At 39.8% G+C, this 15422-nt stretch overlaps 1 protein-coding gene across 3 annotated transcripts in view; it reads left to right on the top strand.

The window, feature by feature from the left end:
* Positions 1 to 11859: 11859 nt before the first annotated feature.
* FER (FER tyrosine kinase) overlaps positions 11860 to 15422 on the top strand; it is a 470748-nt gene continuing 467185 nt past the window's right edge. For 2 of the 3 annotated variants that reach the window (XM_082836310.1, XM_082836313.1), the window contains exon 1: positions 11861 to 11920. The gene's annotated coding sequence lies outside the window, so the exon portion shown is untranslated. Of the gene's footprint in view, positions 11921 to 15422 lie in introns of all 3 variants that reach the window. The other variant, XM_082836311.1, reaches the window with a different exon arrangement.

Raw genomic sequence — 15422 nt, 5'->3', positions numbered from 1 at the left:
TGTTTACATGTATGTTCCATCAGACTTCAGTTCCTTCAGACTTCAGTTACAAAACACAGCTTCAAAGATAAAATTACTAAGAATTTCAAGATGGCTACAGGAGAGCATTAAGTGAAGGACAAGGCCTTCTGAGTGCGGGGACATGTTCAATTATATTGTACCTGTGTTCACTTGCTGAGTGGGCCCACCTTTCCTTAATGTGTATGTATTGGGAAGCTCTGTATATAGTAAGTCTATTATCTTAAAATATTTGGAGGAAATATCCATGTTACATATTTTCCTGGACTCTTGGAATACTGCTGCCCAGGATATTAATTTATTAAGGACTCCTCATTTGGTCCTTAGCACTAATTCTAGGCCTAGCAAAGGGGGCTGCATTTAAATTTAGCAAATCGTGGCTTTTTGAAAAATGCAGTTGGGCTAAATGGCCTCCAGAATAGACAAAAGCTTCTGATTTTCAGAGAAAATGATAATACAGTAATGTTTGGCAAAAACTGAAACTGAAGAGAATTGCTATTTCAACAAAATCGATAAAATATATAACTTAGAATTTTTCCATTTTTTTAACTTTCTATAACTGTATACTTAGACAAATACATATTCACAGATCCATACAAGACATTATATATAGTTACAAAATATACTTTACCAGACCTGCCCTAGTTAGATATAACCTCCCTAAGGCTAAGATATAATGTAAGCAATTTGGAATCTGTAAGATAATGCCATCCATCCATAGTACTTATTATTTCAGTCAATAAAGTTTCATTTCATTCCATGGGAACATACTGCAATATATCAAGTGTCTGGCAAATACATTCAGGTTTTTAGTTAAAAAGAGGACCAGAATATAAGGGTATATTTATTAGTGTATACATTGTATTTTACAGGAAAGTCATAATGGCTGAGAAATGTTCATTCATTCATCCACTAATGGTCCAGACACATGGATTCTAGCTCATCTGGTCTTTGAAGTTTTCACAGAGCTGAGATTTGAGTTGAGCCTGAAAGAAGGGAAAGCATTTCTTTAAAATCAGAGAGTTGTATGCTGCATATATGCCCTTCATCAGATGTGTGATTTGAAAATAGTTTCTGTGGCTTGTCTTTTCATTCTCTTGCCCATATCTTTCATAGATCAATTTTCTTTTCTAATTTTAATCAAGCCCAATTTACCAATTTTTTTCTTCCCTATGTAGTGCTTTCAGTGTTGTATCTAAGCACTCTTTCCTTAACTGAAGTTCACAAAGATTTTCTCCTGTTTTTTCTTCTGAAAGGTTTGTTGTTTTATTTTATATTTAGGTCTATGATCCATTTTGTGTTAGTTTTTGTATAAGGTGAGAGATATGGGTAAAAAACAAGCCACCAGAAAACTTTTGCATGTCAATGGCCAATTGTTCCAGCAACTTGTTGAAAAGGTTGTCCTTTTCTCCACTGAATTGTCTTTGCACCTTTGCCAATAATCAACTGATCATGTTTACATGGGTATATTCTGGATTCTTTATCTATTCCATTGATCTGTATATCTATGTTTTCACTGATACCTCACTTTCTTGTTTATAGTAAGTCTTAAAATCAGGATAATAGTCCTTCAACTTTGTTCTTTCTTTCAAAACAACAATCCAATTTTTAAAAAACATTTATATTTTCTTTTCTTTATTTGGTTGCACTGGGTCTTAGTTGTGGCAGGTGGGCTCCTTAGTTCAGCTCACTGGCTCCTTAGTTGTGGCACACGGGCTCCTTAGTTGTGGCATGTGAATTCTCAGTTGTGGCATGCATATGGGATCTAGTTCCCTGACCAGGGATTGAACCCAGGCCCATTGCATTGGGATTGTGGAGTCCTTAACCACTGTGCCACGCAGGAAGTCCCAACAACTACTGAAGCCCATGTGCCTAGAGCCCGTGCTCCACAAGAGAAGCCACCACAATGAGAAGCCCGCGCACCACAATGAAGAGTAGCCCCTGCTCGCTGCAACTAGAGAAAGCCTGTGTGCAGCAACAAAGACCCAAGGCAGCCCAAAAATAAATAAATTAAATTAAAATTTTTTAAATTAAAAATACTTAGTGCATGTCACTTCAATAAACCTAGTCATAAAAGGGGTTTTTTTAGTTGATAATTGTACATTTATAAATACATATACCAATTACTTCATTTTTCCTTGCTATTTCCATTTATCTCATACAGAGTTACTCAAGTTTCAAATGGGATCTGTAGTGCTCACTTTCAGTACTTGGGGCTCTATAAACTTCCCATCTTTAATATTTGTGGTTCTAATGGTATAATATTTTCCCTCTCCCTTGGTACTTATAAATTTATGAATTAATTAGCTGAGTTGGCTACAGTGTAGTAGAGCAAATGTTTGATCCTTAAAAAAGGAAAAAAAAAAAGGCTGTTAGCTCTGTATGAGAGGAAAAAATATGTCCTAATCCCATACTCTGCCCAATGCTTAGGAAATCGCAGTGAGAGGCTCCTTTCATGTGCTTCCACCACGTGAAGCTTCTTTAGCAAGAATTAGAAACAAAACTAAGAAATACACAGGAAATCATTTGAAAATAATAAAGACAAACTAAGAAATACTAGGATTTTTTTTTAAATGGGCAAAAGCTTTGAACAGATACTTCACCAAAGAAGATATGTGGATGTCAAATAAGAACATGAAAAGATGCTCAACGTTATTAGTCCATAGGGAAATGTAAATTAAAACCATGATAATATACGACTACACACCTTTCAGAATGAGAAAACAAACAAACCCACTAATCCGCCTCCCCCTCCTCAAAAAAACACTTGACAATACCAAGCTTTGGTGAAAATGAGGAAAAATTGGAACTGTCATGCATTACTGGTGGAAATGTAAGATGGTGCAGCCACTTTGGGAAAAGTTTGACAGTTTCCTACAAATATGTACTTACCACAGGACCTAGCAATCTCACTCTTAGGTATTTGCCCAAGTGAAATAAAAATGATCACACATATATGTGTTAATATATGATATTTGGTTTTCTCTTTCTGACTTAACATCACTATGTATGACACACTTTAGGTTCATCCATGTCTACAAATGACCCAATTTTGTTCCTTTTTATGGCCAAGTAATATTCCATTGTATATATGTACCACATCTTCTTTATCCATTCATCTGTCGATGGGCATTTAGTTTGCTTCCATGTCCTGGCTATTGTAAATTGTGCATGGAATCTAGAAAAATGGTACAGATGAACCTATCTGCAGGGTAGAAATAGAGATGCAGACATAGAGAACGAATGTGAGGACATGGGTTGGGGAAGGGGGGTGGGATGAATTGGGAGATTGGGATTGACATATATACACTACTATGTGTAAAACAGATAGCTGGGGGGAACCTGCTGTATAGCACAGGGAGCTGAGCTCGGTGCTCTGTGATGGCCTAGATGGGTGGGATGGGGGGGTGGGGGTGGGAGAGAGGTCCAAAAGGGAGGGGATTATAGGTATACATATAACTGATTCACTTCGTTGTACAGCAGAGACTAAGACAACATTGTAAAGCAACTCTACTCCAATTAAAAAAAAATGATCACACAGTAAAACCTGTATGTGAATGTTTATAGTAACTTTATTCATAATAGCCCAAAACTGGAAAAAACCCAAATGTCCCTGAACTGAGAAATGGATGAACAATGAAATACTACACTGCAATAAAATGAGAGAAACTTCTAAGACATGCTATAACATAGATGAATCTCAAATGCATTATTCTTAGTGAAGAAGTCAGACTCAAAAGGCTATATACACTATGACTGCAATTATATGTCATTTTGGAAAAGGCAAAACTATAGAGATGAAGAACAGATCAGGGGTTGTGTGAGGATAGGGTTGACTACAAAGGGGTAACATAAAGAGACTGTGTTCTCTGTGTGTGTGTGTGTGTGTGTGTGTGTGTGTGTGTGTGTGTGTGTGTGAGGGCAGGAGAGGTTTGGAACTGTTCTGCATCTTATATGGGTGGTGGTTTGATGGCTATGAAATTCTCAAAACTCATAGAACTCTACACCAAAAACAGTGAATATTACTGTATATAAATTTAAACTACATGTGGAGGTGTAAAGTATTCTACTGCTGAAGGGAAATGGGGAAAGGTAACAATGAGGTGGGAGGGAAGTCTGGATAGTTAAATTGCTTGTAGATTTGTAAAGGCTGAAGTCAAGGTTAGGAAACTAGATTTACCTCTAAGTTAAAGAATTTGAATGTGGAAACATCAAAATGAAAATGATGGTTAGGTGGCTTAAATCTGTTGACAATGTGTACCATAGAACCTTACGGAAGCAGTCAAGGAAACCAGTTAAGAATTGATAAGGGCTCCCCAAGGGTAAAACACTTATGTTTGAATAGGAATTTATATATTGAAAATTCATTCGTTTACTCTATCTCAATTTATTGTCATAAGAACCAGTGAAGTTAGAATTATTATTTGCAATTAATAGATATAAAAATGGAGGCTTAGGGCTTCCCTGGTGGCGCAGTGGTTGAGAGTCCGCCTGCCGATGCAGGGGACACGGGTTCGTGCCCCGGTCCGGGAGGATCCCACGTGTGGCGGAGCGGCTGGGCCCGTGAGCCGTGGCCACTGAGCCTGCGCGTCCGGAGCCTGTGCTCCGCAACGGGAGAGGCCACAGCAGTGAGAGGCCCGCATACAGAAAAAAAAAAAAAAAATGGAGGCTCAGAATAGCTAAGGGATTTGCTTAAGTTCATAGTATAAAACTGTGAAGCTAAGACCCGAATCTTAGTTGTTTGATTCTTTCCAGTTCTCTTTATTTTCTTACATTTTATTCATTTCCTTCCTGGCATTTATCAAATCTATAGTGGTCTGTTAATTTGTTTTCTTGCTTATTGTCTGTATCTCCTACTTGTCTTCAGGTGAAGAGCCCTGCCTCTACAGTTTCCTGTCATATCCTCAGAACTTCTCACACTGACACATAATAGGTGCTCAAGAAATATTTACTGAGTGAATAACCATCTAAGTTAGAAGGCAGATTATGTCTGGTTTTATTCTTTTTACCATGTATGCTATATGCAGTGATAGAGACAGGTGTTCCTGTTCCTTATCTCAGTAGTTCTTAAACTGGCTGTGCAACAGATTCACCAACAGACATTTTTTTAATGTTTATGTTTATCAAAGCAATGCAAGTGAAATGATAGCCCAAGATTGACAACCTCCAGCCCTAACCACTGTTACTTTTCAGTTCCCATCCTCATCCCCATAGTTGAACTCTACTTCTCAACACTGGTGTTTATCCTTCCTAGCATGAAGCAGGCTTTGAATACCCTGTCTTGATTTTTTCAGAATTAGCAATTATCTACTAACTTCCTACTATGGAAGAAGAGGATTTAACTCTCTTACATGATTTCCACTCAAGAATTTCCTTTACTCTATTCCTACAATATTGTAGGAATTACCATATTGTAATTTTTTGTTAAATCAACATTCAGTGCTTAGAATAGGATGATTATGTAATTATCTTTTTAGGCTGAGTCACATGTACACTATGGTTGCATTTTTTAATGGAAAAATTTTTTAAATAATTTTTTTTTCCTGTGGCTAATAATTGCTTCATCTTTTATATGCCTACTCTTAAGTCATCTCCAAATCGTGTCATAATGGTAATACATCTCTCCTTGTAGTAAAATGCATCAGGTAATATATTGATCCCATTATTGTTTTTTTGTTGTTGTTTTCTTGGAAACATCAGACTTCCATTCTCCTACCTCAGTCTCTAACTGGCTGCTTTTTAGGCCCCTCATACAGTTATTATCCTGGAATTTCCTTCACCATCATTCTATGCATTCCCCTTTCCTTTCTCCAGTGTTGATCCATGTCTTCATCTCTCTTTTTTCAATCCCTCTTTTTGGTGGAAAATACTTTTAAGTAACTTCCTAAGAAGAGGTTTCATAGGAAGAAAACTTTCTGAGATCTTGCATATCTGAGGATACCTTTATTTTGCTGTTAGACTTGATTGATGGTTGGGTTTATAGGAAATTCTAAATAATCGCCCTTTGGAATCTAAAGATATTGGTCTATTTTCTTCTAGTTTCCAGTATCATTGTTGAAAAGTCCAGTGCCATTCTCTATTATCATGCCTGATTTTTTGTCTGCAATCTGTTATTCTATTTGAAGCATGTAGGGAATTTTCTTTACCTCTGCTATTCTGATATTTTAGGATTACGTGAGTCTTTTTCATTTATTTTTCAGACACTCACTAGATCCATATGATTTGGAAACACACTTCTTTCAGTTCTGCGGAAATGCCTTTCTTTGATAATTCCACTCCTCCTCCGTTCTCCGCCTTTTCTTTTTTTTTTTTTTATAACTTTTATAGTTTAGCTGTGCAATCTCCTGGATTGATCCTAAATTTTCTTTTATCTCATATTTTTCAACTGTATTTTTGATTTTCTTTTGAGACTTCTCAACTTCATTTTGTCATCTACTACTGAATTTTAAAATTTATTTTTTAATTTCCAAAACTCATTTTTTCCCCTCTGAATATTTCTTAAAAAAAAAAAAGAAAAGCATCCTCTTTTTATTCATAGAATTTCTTTCTTTAATGACATTGCTCATAGTTCTGAAATTTTCTTCTGCTCTCTGCTTTGGTTTTGTTCAACTCTCCCCCGCCTCTTCCCATAATTTTTTCTGTTTGTTTTGGTGTCTTATTTTCATAACTGTGGGTTTCCTCAAAAGTGCGGTGATCCCCAAATGTCTCCTCATATTTAAGAATGAGAGAAGCAACCTGCATGCTTGGAACTTGTGGATTGGCAGACTTCATTTTTGATGTGATTAGGCAAGGAATCACAATGTTGGAAGATTCTCCCCTCCCCTCCACTACTCGTGAAAGTATTTTCCTTGGGCAAGTCAGTTGTTTCCTCAGAAAGTGTTGACCTTAAAAACAAAAGCGCCAGGGCTTCCCTGGTGGCGCAGTGGTTGGGAGTCCGCCTGCCGATGCAGGGGACGCTGGTTCGTGCCCCGGTCCGGGAGGATCCCGCATGCCGCGGAGCGGCTGGGCCCGTGAGCCATGGCCGCTGAGCCTGCGCGTCCGGAGCCTGTGCGCCGCAACGGGAGAGGCCGTGGCAGTGAGAGGCCCACGTACCGCAAAAAAAAAAAAAAAACACACAAAAACCCCCAAAAGAGCCAGCTATTTTACCAGTAAAATAAGTTTATTTGGGAATAGCAGAGAATTTCAATTTGGGATAAGCAAATTGTGGTAAACCATAGGTAAATCTGGAGAACCAAGGAGAGAGACTTGCTTTTTTAGAGAAGGGACGAAATTGGGGAGGCTGTGGTGATTCTTCACAGGCTGCAGGTAGTGGGCAGCTTGTTGTTGGGTCAGAAGGCTACAAACTGTGGTGAGTGATACCTGCGCGAGAGCTCCCCCTTCAGGGCTTCCCAACTCCACTTTAAATGAGGTTTCACACACATGAAAGGGCGCTCAACATCGCTGATTATTACAGAAATGCAAATCAAAACTGCAATGAGATATCACCTCACACCTGGCAGAATGGCCATCATCAAAAAATCTACAAACAATAAATGCTGGAGAGGGTGTGGAGAAAAGGGAACCCTCTTGCACTGTTGGTGGGAATGTAAATTGGTACAGCCACTATGGAGAACAGTATGGAAGTTCCCTAAAAAACTCAAAATAGAACTACCATATGACCCAGCAATCCCACTACTGGGCATATACCCTGAGAAAACCATAATTCAAAAAGAGTCATGTACCACAATGTTCACTGCAGCTCTATTTACAATAGCCAGGACATGGAAGCAACCTAAGTGTCCATCGACAGATGAATGGATAAAGATGATGTGGCACATATATACAATGGAATATTACTCAGCCATAAAAAGAAATGAAATTGAGTTATTTGTAGTGAGGTGGATGGACCTAGAGACTGTCATACAGAGTGAAGTAAGTCAGAAAGAGAAAAACAAATACCGTATGCTAACACATATATATGGAATTAAAAAAAAAAGATTCTGAAGAACCTAGTGGCAAGACAGGAATAAAAACACAGACGTAGAGAATGGACTTGAAGACACAGGGAGGGGGAAGGGTAAGCTGGGACGAAGTGAGAGAGTGGTATGGACATATATATACACTACCAAATGTAAAATAGATAGCTAGTGGGAAGCAGCCACATAGCACAGGGAGATCAGCTCGGTGCTTTGTGACCACCTAGAGGGGTGGGATAGGGAGGGTGGGAGGGAGATGCAAGAGGGAGGGGATATGGGGATATATGTATGTATAGCTGATTCACTTTGTTATACAGCAGAAACTAACACAACATTGTAAAGCAATTATATTCCAATAAAGATGTTAAAAAAATTGCATTTCTTAGCATGGTGCTTGGCATATGGCAGGCAGTTTTTAAGTTGGGAGTGAATAGGTGAGAACTGAGAGAATGGTTGAAGAACTAGAAAGATTCTTACTCCTTTCAGAGATTTGAGTTCCTTAAAACTCACACACACACAAACACATACACACACACACACAATGTTGTATAGCAAACAATTCTATTTTTCAAAACCAGACTTTTATTTAAAGCTACTTTCTGCATATATGTAATAACAAATTCATAAACCACATCTTTCCAGATTTAGATTTTCTTTGTATAAAGATAGAGAAATCCTAACTAAGGTTCTTGGAAAAGATATGCCTTGGTGAAGCAATCCCCAAAGTTGTATTTTGGCTTTGTCTAACCATATAATGCATAAACATTCATCGATTTCTTTCATATTGATTTGACATATACCACAGTATTTAATATTTATAGAAAATTAATTTCTTTTATATTTTAAGAGGTTTACTCACATATGTTTAGTTTGTGCAGTTAACAGTCATTACAAAATACATACCAAACATTAACTTTATTATTTTTGACTCAAAATGTATTTTTAGTTCGGCAACACATTATCATCTAATGTGAGGTCATTTTCGAGAACAAATTAAAAACTAGAAACTAATTACTTTCTGTAACTTCATAGTCTTGATATTTTAGGCATAGGTATTTTTTGTGGAATATAAATAAAAACAAAATGTTCTCCCAACCCAGAAATTCTCTCCACAAACGCAGTGGAGAAATAATACTTTTCTTACTGAATAAGCATTACACCAGAATGTGATGCATATTGCAGGCAATCTGCAAAGAGACTGCAAAGACAGAAAGCAATCTCACCCTTTTATACAGCCTAGCAGATACAACCCATTACATATGTTTTCAAGATAAACAATAACTAGTCATCAAGTAATAGGCCTTGATAACATTGCACACATAATTCATCTTGACTTTATTTCCTAATTGGGGTGACCATCAGAGTTAGCTAATAAGCATTATCCACAGGAAAAACAAATGTCTCATCTTTATGACAGAAGGTAGTTTTGCAACTTGGAAAAATTTGCCCACAAAGTTAGGTTCCTACTACCCCATAGAAACTGGGGAGAGGGGTGCTATCTCTCTCTCTCTCTCTTTCTCTTTTATTTGAGGTATAATTGACATATAATATTATAATAGTTTGAGGTATACAACATAATTCCATATTTGTATATATCTCTAACTGATCACCACAGTAATTCTAGTTAACATCCATTACCATATATAGTTACATAATTTTTTTCTTGTGATGAGAACTTTTTAAGATCTACTTTCCTAGCAACTTTCAAATATGCAATACAGTATTATTAACCACAGCCATCATGCTATTACATTCCTATTTTTTATTTTATAACTGGAAGTTTGTATTTCTTGACCATTTTCACACATTTCACCCACCTCCCACCCCCTGCTTCTGGCAACCATCCATTTGTTCTATGTATCTTTGAGGGTTTTTTGTCTTGTTTTTTTTAATTCCACATATAAGGGAGATCATATGGCATTTGCATTTCTCTGTGACTTATTTCACTTAGCATAATGCCTTCAAGGTCCATCCATGCTGTTGAAATGGCAAGCTTTCATTCATTTTTTTAAGGCTGAATAATATTCCATGCTGTATATATACACGTATACCACAACATCTTTATCCATTCAAGGGTGCTAGCTCTCTTGACATTTGCATTTCAAAGAGATAGTTCCCAGGTCCTTGAGAAACACATTTCTGGGATATAACGTTAACAAAACACAAAATGACAGAGACCTATCCAGTCTTCAAAATAATTTATATACATTTCAAAGAGATGAAAAAGTATACAACAATTACCAGTTTTCTAAGGCAAGTGCTCCAAGAAAGGGAAATCCCTTCTTCCATATCCAATAGGGAGAATTAAGCTTTTTTTAAAAAAATTTTTGTTTTTACATTTGTCTAATTGGTTATGTGTAACCTTTGTAATTTTACTTAACCTTTCTCAACAGTAGAATAATTTAAGAATAAAATAAAAGTTCTTTTAGGCTTAAAAAATACAAATAAACAATTAAAACCCCCATAACACCATGGAAAAAAATAAAATTCTTGTCTTTACAGCACGTTTTGGTTTCTTTAAAAGAGTAGACATGAAAAATCCCGTTTAAAATTTGTCTATGTGTAGGGGCGTTCACTACAGTAAAATAAATTACTCTGTTTAGAAATTATTAATTATGAACTAATTATTCACTCTTCTTTGGCTCCCATTGTAATACACAAGTTTTGGAGGAGGGGGGTCGAGATAGGGTTGACCTTAGAATTTGCTCCAGGCAAAGAATGTGGTTCAACCCATGCAATGTACGATACAATGCCTTAAAGAGTCGGCTACAGAAACATACCCTGCAATAGTGACTAATAACACCTATCATACTGTTACAGATCACCTACGTCTCTTTGTTTAGCTCAAATTACTCATTTTCCACTAAATTCTTTTGGTGAAGGACGCTTCAGAAACAACCCTCACTGGACGAGCAAACCAACTTCGGTTCTTCACGCATGCTAGACTCTGGAAGAGGTAAGAACTTACTACAGGAGACTACTCACAGGACCTGCTGTATACTTTTTAATAGCATCCATCACAATTCCAGCATTGTCTAACCTTTTTTTTAAAGAAGGTCTCAGGCACTGGGAATTACAGGAATGAGAAAGACACTGTTCCCGCCTTTCAGGCACTTCAAGCCGAAAACTAGTTTAAAAGAATCAACGTTACAATAGATGCAAGTAAGATATACAGTAAAAGTGACTGATTCGAAGGGATGAAGGATGCGTATTTAGGGGTGGAGGGTCCGCGACCCCAAAACCGCTTCCGTTCCCGGAGATTTCAGCTCCCGGGATCACCCAGCACCCCGCGGGCACAATTAACATTTTAATCACGTCTCCGTCCCCACCCTCCGAATTCCTTTCCGGCTGCCGACCCGCCGGGTAGTCCCTTCCAGGCGGCCCCAGCTTATCACCCCCGGCCCGGCCACTTCCCGGCCGCGGCCAGGCGAGCCTCCCAAAGTTTCCTGTGACGCCGCCGCCCGCCTCCGGCCGCATCCCGCCCACACTCCCACCCCGGCAGCCCCGGACACCGGCTAGAGAGGAGCGAGTTACAGGGACGAGGAGAGCTGAGCCACCAGGAGGGCCGCGCGACCCCACCCAAGCTGGGGAGCGAACCCGGAGGGCGGCGGCCGACGCTCCACGCCTCCCCTCGCCACGCCCGCAGCCCCCGGTCCGCGCGCGCCCACCGGGCCTGGTGCCCGAGTCCCACCCCTCCGGGGTCCAGGCCAATCGGCCGCGCCCCGCCTCCTGGGAGGTGGTGGAAGAGGGGGTTGGGGGTCGGGAGGCAGTGCCCGCCTTCGGCGGGTGCCCATTGGCTGAGACCTCGAGGGTGCCCGGAGACCGGAGTGCAGCTGGATTGGCCGCGGAGGCTGGTGACAGCAGCGCTCATTGGTTGTGGCGGCCCCCGTGACGCGGGGTGGCGACTGGCTCCCGTGTCTGAGGGGCTCCTGCTTGTCAGGTTCTAGGTAGGTGAGTTTCGCGCCGCCCGCGGCAGGCGCTGTTACCCGGGGCAACGCCGGGGGAGGGGGAAGAGTTGGGAAGGCCAGCCGAGAACTGGGGCAACACTCCCTGCCCGCAGTGGGGCGCCTGGGGCTCTGCCCTGGCTGCGGCGGCTGCGCCGGCTGCGCCGGCTGCGCCGAGGGCTCTTTCTCCGCCCTCAGCCATCCCCCCCCTCCTGCCCCCGGCTGCGGGGTCTCCCGTCCATCCTGCGCCCGCGGCGGCGCATTCCTGTTTGCGGCTTGGGCCGGGCTGCCCACCCGGCCGGGCGAGGCCCGCCCTTCCCACCCACCCGGGACTGGAGGCTGAGGGGGCGGGTGCCGGCGCGAGAGGGCTGAGGCGGGCGCGACGGCTCCGCCCAGTCGCCGGGTCCGGGGTTTGCGGGGTGTGGGGCGGTGCTGGGAGTACCGTGGGCACCGCCCATCACGCCCGCACCCCCTTTTCTCGGCGCGATCCCCTCGGCGCGGGCCTCGGGCTGGGCGGCCACCCCCAGTCCCTAGGTGTTACCTCCCCAGCCCCTTCCTACCGCTGGGGCCTTGCGGTCTCCCTAGACCGGCACAGTCCGCCCCCAGCTCTTCTCTCGTGTCAGCTTCCCCACCCCCTGCTTTTATCCCCCACCTTCCGTCCCTACTCCTGTCTTGGCCAGGAGTGACCCTCAAGAGATAGTGTGAAGCTAGCGCAGGCGGGGCAATTTCTGTTCTGTTCTCTTTGCCATTTACGGTTGAGGAGGTGTTTGGAGTCACCTTCGGGTCAGCTTTCTGGTTAGTCTCCTTTAGGATCAACTTTCTGAAACACGCTAATTGAGTTGGTTTTGGTAGGGTGGTACGTCTTGCACAAATTAACTGTGAAGCTGTCGCGCGCGTGTGTGTGTGTGTGTGTGTACATTTGTGATTTTGATATATAGTGCTGTGCAGTGCAATGTCTAATAATTTATTAAGGCTGGCACTTTCATTTTCGATTGCCTTATGGTTAAAAAACGTTAATCGTTTTAATTCATAAGAAGCTGCATATATTCGTAGTAGTCTCACTGTAAATTTGACATAAATTACTCTGGGTGTAGTGCCATTTTTTTTCTTTCTCCAGATGTTTTAAAATACTAAAAAAATTTCTTAAATGGAGTAACAGCGATATAAAAGTGTAACAGAAAAATCAATAAGAATAGACCAAATCTATTTTAGTGATTAGAGACTAGAAAGTACTTTTCCACCTATGGAATGGGGACAGGATTTTTAAAAACTATTGCAAAGTATAATTATTTCACTGTGCAGTGTTGTCCTGGTGTATCTACCTATATGGGCTTTAGGAAGACATACTTGTGAAGAGCCACACATTGGTCAGTGAATGCAAAGGAGGGCTCAGTGTATGTTTTGTGATCTGGGGAATCTTCTGCTAGTTCTCTTGAGCCAAGTGAACTGTTTTCAAAGGTACTGGAAGTATATTAAGGGAGTACATAGGCATACTTGGAAACCTTTCTCCAGTTTCTTCCATGAAAGACCTTTGGCGAAGATCTGTTTCTCTTCCATACTGATGGTTGGCAGCGTTAAATATATACCATGTAAAATTATTTAAGGTCCGGTTAATGCAGCTTCTGCACTGTTTCAGAGTTTGATGTCAGTAGTTGAAGGAATAATTCAGGCTTTTGGTAGACCCTTCCTTTTCATTTCATCTTCAACTGTTATGTAGCTATAACTCTGGTCTGTGAACATTTCACATTTGACTTTTTTTTCCTCCAGTATTTCACTATGAAAAATTTCAAACAATGTAGGCAGGTTCAGTTGTGCTGTAAATACTCACCATCTACACAGAAATAACATTTTCAGGACAGCTGTTACATGGCATATACTAAGGAACAGAGGAACTGAAATTATCAAGTTTGAAAATCAGCATAAATATGTATCAAACCAAAATATTGTAAAGTGCTTATTTCCGTTCGTAGATGGTAATAGTGTTTATAAAAACTGTAGTAATTGAATTCCATGAGACTATTATAAAGCAGTCCTGTGAGTAGGAAGTCATTATCTTTGTAAATCAAGGCCTTGGTGAGTTAACTGTGTTTTGGTAATCAGAAAAAAAAAGAAAATCTAATGAACTTGTTATACAAATAAAAGTCTTGTTTTAAAATTGGACTCTTGTGTCAATAGATTATAGTTTTCTACTTGATTTTTAAATGAGCGTCTTCTTTTGAAGACAGGTTGAAGGGACTATCAATTATGCACTGTTTTGGTAACATACTTAATAAATTGGGTCAATCTTATGTATGTTGTTTTGGAATAAGAATGTGTTTTTGTAATGGAAAAAGAAAGCTTACAAATGTGAACTTCTTTTAGTATAACTTTTCCATGGAAAATGAAGTAATTTAGAGAGATTTAAGTTAATTTTAATAGGACTTAAAAGTATCTTGCATGTTGTTTCATGGTGTTGCTAAAGGAGTATTTTAATACAGAACTTCAATTTGTGATAAAAAGAATAAGAAACTGGTATAAATTAATTCACATATGTGTATATTATATTTATAATTTTCCCATACTAAGGAAATTCCTGCACTCTTCTTTAAGTATGTGAATCCTGCTTTTCAGTTTTAGTATGCCCTAAATCTGTTTTTCATACTTTGCTCAGTTAATAACTAATTTCTGAAATAGTGAAATTGAGCTATGTCTCAGAATTTATAGATCTTTGGATTGCCTCATTATTATTTTTCCGTATCTCATTTGACTTTGGCATGCTTATGTGTGGTTTATTTTTCATGCCATGCCATTGAGAGATAGAAGGGAACAAGGAGGTCATAGTTTTGGAAATTTGGAAGGAATAAGATGTTCAGATACTTTTTAATCAAAGCTCCAACTCCCCCCCACCCCCGCCCCGCCTTCCTCCCTCTTTCCTTTTTTCTTGCTCTCCTGTTTTTATTATAAAAGTTAAATGCTTTAAAATCAATTCAGAAAACTATACAGAAAAAAAGTCATCAGTAATTCCACGATAGTTAATGTTTTGAAATAACTGAAACTTTTGTTTCTTCTGTAACACTCTACCAATCATTGCAATTTTATGGTCTTCATTGCAGTGTGTCAGCACTTACATCTAAACTTGGAGGAGTTCCTGAACTTGAGACTCAGTTAGCCTAAATTAGAAGAAGTCTCCAAAATCTGGAGGAAAAATGGAAAATAATCAATAGAGGACAGATTAGAGTCAGAACAAAAGAATCAGACCCAAGCAATTACCCACTTTTTCTTTTTTCTTAAGTATAAATATAGTCCTAGTTGACCATATGAAACTGCTGTATGACTGACAAAATATGGAGCCTCTCAGGTTTTTTCTTTGGAATTCAAAGTGTCCAGGTAAGATGAAGTTTACTTAGTGCCTTTCTACAGAAGTTTTCGGATATTTCTACTTGGGGGCGATATTTCATCTTCAGCTTTTAAAAAATTTAATGTCATGCATGATTTGGAATTATTTCCTAAATATTCATTTATGCTT

The sequence above is a fragment of the Leucopleurus acutus genome (genome assembly GCF_964270905.1).
Source record: "Leucopleurus acutus genome assembly, chromosome: 3".
Lineage (NCBI taxonomy): Eukaryota > Metazoa > Chordata > Mammalia > Artiodactyla > Delphinidae > Leucopleurus > Leucopleurus acutus.
The sequence above is the reverse complement of the archived record's forward strand: the minus strand, read 5'-3'. Positions and strand labels throughout refer to the sequence as shown.